Raw genomic sequence first — 6086 nt, forward strand, 5'->3', positions numbered from 1 at the left:
TGAATTTCAGTGAGGCTGACTGGCCTTGCTCAGCTGCCAGGGAACACTCTCGACTCTTCTTTCCAATCTCTTCCAGGCCCTCCAGGGGCCCTGGACCATCTCTTGGATCCCATCATAGCTGAGAGCCTCCATGCCCTGCATGCACCAATGCATCCACTTGCACACACAGCTCCGGACCAGTCTCCAAGGGTTTCTGCCAATATTCTCTTCTAAAGTTTCACTTTGCTCTCTGCCATCACTCTATACTTTCTTGCCAAGAATTTATAACATCATAAAGACACAAAGTTGTTCAAATTTTGCTCTGGGATTTTGAAGGAGGAAATGTTCAAGCCACACATATGCATGGGGCTATGCAAATTTATCATTGTGAGAACAAGTTTTTCTGTCCTATTATCATCACTTTATTGGTGGCTGAATTGGAGGAGTTGTTAAAGTTCAGAAGACTGGCATTCACCATGCGCTGTTATTAGGATGTCTACACTAATCATAGCTTACAAAGGCCAATCGATTTGCTCCTAAATTATAACAGCAACAATCTTTGCCTTAGTTCGTGTGGGTGAGCACTGTTTGTATATTTATATCCTTATTTCTGGAACATGAAAAACTCTTCTGTAATACATTTTTCCATCAGATATAGTTGAGAAAATAATTATAAATAGCCTATTAAATGTTACAAAACAATAAAAAATCAGATTAAACATCAATCCCAGACTAAGAATATAGTGTAAGATTTGATGAATTATGGCTAATTTTATGCAAGTTTTTATGATTATTAAATAAGTTTAATGGACCACTCAGAAATTCCATTACATAAACCATAGTCCAAAGTCAGGTTCTCTTGTATAAAATAGCAAAATTTCTAGTGATAGGACAAAAATTTAATAGTGCTAGCATAGTTATAAGACAAAATCTTTAGTGTACTTAGGATAAAAACTATATATTGTTTGAGAAATTATGTCCATTCAAAATATTCCTTCTAGAACTACATACCTTCAAACCTCATCAGATAATAGTAGCTGACAGCTATTTTTCATTTCATAATGCAGAAACCCTAGGACCTTTCAACATTAATACAAATGTGGCTGCTTTATATAATGCCTCACATCTGCATGAAAAATAAGACACCCAACAGCATCCAGCTGTCTCTAAATGTCCAGATGTTGGGAATTATTCACCCATGTGTCTTCCACATTGAATGTGTCAAACAGTGATGCTGAGTGGGCAATGATGTGCTGCATAGGGGGAAGGAGAGATATTGACATTTGTTAGGGAAATAAAATGAATTAACTTGGTGCATGCAACAGCACATGCACCGAGTGACAAGAAAACAAATAAACAGAGAAAGAAAGCAGTTGTAGTTCACATACTTGCAACATTTTGAAAAAGTAAAATAAAAAGCTCAGTAACTGAAAAGATTCAATAACTGCTGTGCTGCATGTATACCTGGGGTGATACTAAAATAATTCAACAACCTGCACAAATACATAAATTAGTAATTAAATTAAAAACTTTCCTCTAATTTCATACATATCCCTGTACACACACACACACACACACACACACACACACACTGCTCAGCAAGTTTCTGAAGCTATAGCATTAATTGTTTACCCAACTGTCCTGACACTTCTGATTTTAGGAATTGCTAGGGTGATCTCTCATTTGGGCAGATGTCCCAAGCTGACGTCCCTGGCTGAGCTGTTGATAGTGGCAGGAAACAGACAAATCCCTAGGCAGACAGTGGTGGGTCCCCAGTGAAACCCAACCTTCAAGCTGAAGACAGTTTAAAGCCTAGCTATAAGTCCTGGGTACATCCACAGACTGGATTGAGAACCTGTTTCTCCATTTTGGTGCACTTTTCTCTGATTGATCCCCGCCCTTCACCTATTTTACATATACCTACCCTTTCCTAATTAGTTTTCTACACTATCGTGCCTACCTTTGAGTGGTGTCAGCATTTTAACCTTTTTTGCACATTCACAAACCAATCAGCACACACTCTCCATTTTGAGTCCATAAAAAGCTCCAGACCCAGCCACACTGGGAGATAAACAACCCGACTGAGGGGTTGGGGGACCACCCCCTGTGTCCCCTCTCCACTGATAGCTGTTCCATCACTCAATACAATTTTTCTCTGCCCATCCTTACCCTTGGGATTGTCAGTGTATCCTCATTCTTCTTGGACACGGGACAGGAGCTCAGGAACTGCCAAACATGGGTACAAGCTATAGGACAGCAAGCTCAGTGGGTGGGGGTGCCTCCAATGGCAGACCTGGGGCTGAGCAAGGCCCAGGCAGGGGGATATCGCCAGCCATGGAGGTCTCTGGTTGGCAAAGTGGCTGAGAAAAATTCTGCATCACTGTGATTTAGCCTCATACACTTTATTGACCTCCCATTAAGCTAACAGTCATCAAGCCAGCACACTACATCTGGTTACAAAAGAAGGTGTCTGGGCTGGGCGTCACCCAGAAGCCAGCACTTTTCAGTGAGCTTGAACTTAAAAGACCATTGTCTTGGTCCCAACCCCAATTCCTCAAGGTCACCCTCAGCCCCCACCCTGTTGGGTTGTCCCTGCCACCTCTGGCCCACTCCAGAGCAGCAGGAGGCATTGCACACATCCCACCTGGAACCTCTACCTCTGTCCACCTCCAAGACAGCCCCACTCCCAAGACCACACCACCACCACAGCCTCCATGGGCCAATGTCGTTAGATAATGCATGGTCTCAAGTACACTATTTCTGATTACCAACTACTATAGAATAATTTAAAATATATATATTTTAGCAACAGATTATGCCACATTGTTTTATGCTGGCTGCACACCTATTCTGGATATGCCACTTTATGTGCTCTGACAAAGAAATCTCCATGCAATGCCCTGGCAATGAGAACAGTGACACACAAACAATAATATGCAGGGGTGGAAAAACACGTGCCAAAGTAGTTCACATTAGGGGAGGTCTCAGAAGTGCTTTGAGAGGTGAGTGTGCCACACTGAGATCACAAAATAGAGACGTTATGCAGGAAAGGTTCAGCTGAGCCCAGCTATGCGAGCAAGCCCAGGGCACTGCAGGCCAGGTAGTTGTCTCTCTGGACTGGATGAAACCAGCTCCTCTTTGAACTACACTTTGTCTCACCTATTCTGTCAGCAGTGCCTTCTGCAGGGAAACTTGGAGAGAGAGAGTAGAGTTTGCTCCAGGTACAGACCTGGAGATTGCAGAAGGTTGGTGGCCTTGAGTCCCACTTCCAGGGTGCTCCACACTCTCTGTGAGATGAGCAGCACAGAGGTCATGAGGCTATAACCGACAACAAAGCTTATTGCAGGGGTGGAGGAGCAGGGGAGAAGTGAGCAATCACATGCAATTTTACCAGGTGCTACAAAATCACTGACGGGGACTTTGTTTTTTTTGTTGTTGTTGTTTGTTTTCCTTTTCTTTTTTTAATTGAACTGCTTCTCAAGGTCAAATGCCCAAAACAAAAACCTCTTCATTTGGAGAAGGCTTTATTTCATCCAAGCATCTCTAAACATTTACTACCTATCTATCACACTTTGCATGACGCTACAGGCAACATTTCCACTTATCATTAACTAAGTGGTTAGACAAGATAGTTATCAATTTGACAAGGGTGGAGGTATTTAGGCAATTTACATCAATGACATTGTAATGGGTTAATTTTATGTGTCAACTTGACTGGGTTAAGAGATACCCAGATAACTGGTTAAACATTATTTCTGGGTGTGTCTATGAAAGTGTTTTCAGAAGAGATTAATATCTGAATCAGTAAACTGAGTAAAGAAGATTGTCTTCAGCAACATGGGCTGGTGTCATCCAGTTCTTTCAGAGCCCAGATAGAACAGAAAGGCAGAAGAAGGAGGACTTTTCCTTCTCCCTCTTCATTAATAAAGAAGTGGGGAGGCCAGGCACAGTAGCTCATGCCTGTAATCCCAGCACTTTGGGAGGCCAAGGCGGGCAGTTCATGAGGTAAGGAGTTTAAGATCAGCCTGGCCAATATGATGAAACCCCATCTCTACTAAAATACAAAAAATCAGCCAGGCGTGATGGCGTGCGCCTTTAGTCCCAGCTACTCAGGAGGCTGAGGCAGAAGAACTGGTTGAACCCGGGAGGTGGAGGTTGCAGAGAGCTGAGATCGCACCACTGCACTCAAGCCTGGGCGACAGAGCAAGACTCCATCACAAACAAATAAAGAAGTGGGGAAAGGTGGAGCCTGGAGAGTGGGTCAGGCAGGAGCTTGGTTTAGGAGTTTTCCCAGTTCTAGGGGAGGGTTCCTAAAGGTTGTCCAGCTGTCCAGTTCAAAATGTGGAGCATAACCCATGATCCGAGGAAAAGTTGAGGTCTGGCCTGAAACATCATGGCTAGGATTCTGGGGCAGCTTTGCGGGTGCACAGCTGAAGATTTGCAGCACAGGTCATCGCCTCATGAGCTCCAAGCACACAGACCAACTCCAGGCTCTGTCTCCTGGGGCAGAGAAGCATCTAACACATGGATGGCCTTGGCTAGATTTGGGTTTTGAATCACAATGTTTAAGACCTCAAGGCTTGAGGGTCTTCAGGCAAATTACTGAGCACAATTATGAAGGCAGCCGCTAATAGCAGCAGCAGTTTATTCAATATTTATATTTCTTATGAGCCATCTATATGGTTCAAAAGTTAGCACATTCTTTCTTAGGCTCCTGCAGGCTTTGACATACCTTTATGAACTGCTCTCCAAGGATTGAGAAGTCTTCATTCTCATTTGCAAACTGTATATATTCTGAATACCTGCTCATATCCCATCTCGATTATCCCATCAATAATTTCCATCCCTCTGATTTACACTTGTAAAAGCAACTCACTTGCTTTTCCCAGCCTAAAGAGTGCTGTGGGGTCCCTGGAGTAGAGCTACTGCCATTTCATCACTCTCCGACCTGTTGGAAACTCACTTTCACTGCAGCTTAACAAGGCTGCAGAGTCTTATATCTTACATGAATATTATAGCCAACACTATTGATTGATTGCTCAAGAAATATTTTGGTTTTGTTCTGATGGATATATACTCCGTTTTAGGGAATACACTATGTTTGCTTTAAGTCAAATACACCAAAACCAGTTTCTTCTGCCAGGAATTAGTCTAAGTGGGACCCAACTTCAATGAGATAAAGACATTTTTTAAAATCTGTTGGTGACTTCTGGGAAAGGATTTCCTCCTTAATAAGGGACAGGCACAAAAGAGGTCAGCCCCCCACCTTTTTTTTTTTTCTGCTGGCCCCACCTGCTGACCTCAGCACTGTTCTCTAGGGCCATACTTCCCCATTTAGTTGGTGGCATTCTTTTCTCATGGGAAAAGGTAAAAGATTATAAAGGAGTGAAAAAGTCAAGTTACTTTTAGCTGGTGAGAACACATGGACACATGGAGAGGAACAACACACACTGGGGCCTGTTAAAGGGTGGGGGTGGAGGGAGGGAGAGGATCAGGAAGAATAGCTGATGGATGCAGGGCTCAATACCTGGGTGATGGAATGATTTGTGCAGCAAACCACTGTGGTACATGTTTACCTACGTAACAAACCTGCACATCCTGCACATGTGCCCCTGAAGTTAAAATTAAAGTTGGAAATTTGAAAAACAAAACAAAACAAAACAAAAACAACTTTTAGCTATAAGAATCCTGCTTTGAGCTTCAAAAGCCTAATCTCTGTGTCCATTTGGACATTTAGTTGATGACATGAACAACAGATGCCAAAAGCTATGTGATCAGCCAGAACCAATTTTTTCCACCCAGACTGAATAATGAGCCCATGGCTAACAGCAGAGAAGCCCTGAGTCAAGGACCTATCCACAGGAGGCACATCCAATGGGAGGAGACACAGTGGAAACCACACATGGCTTTAGGCTTAGCTCAGAGCCCAGGGAATCTAGGCCTGTGTGCAGTAAAGGGTTAATTCCACAGGCTTAGGGGGTCCAAATCCCACACATTCCAAAGAAAGAACTTGCCCTTGACTGACTCCTAGGAGGTACCCTCTAGGCCCTTGAAATTTCCAGCCTGATAAAAGTGTCATTACAGACCTGAGGCTTGGGGCCAGGCAA

The 6086-nt window shown here is 43.3% G+C and overlaps 1 protein-coding gene across 2 annotated transcripts in view; it reads right to left on the reverse strand.

Annotated features, from left to right (window-relative positions):
* Nucleotides 1–6086, reverse strand: part of DSCAM (DS cell adhesion molecule) — an 826557-nt gene that overhangs the window by 619706 nt on the left and 200765 nt on the right. The window lies entirely within an intron of this gene.

This window comes from Pongo abelii, chromosome 22 (genome assembly GCF_028885655.2).
Source record: "Pongo abelii isolate AG06213 chromosome 22, NHGRI_mPonAbe1-v2.0_pri, whole genome shotgun sequence".
NCBI classification, from domain to species: domain Eukaryota; kingdom Metazoa; phylum Chordata; class Mammalia; order Primates; family Hominidae; genus Pongo; species Pongo abelii.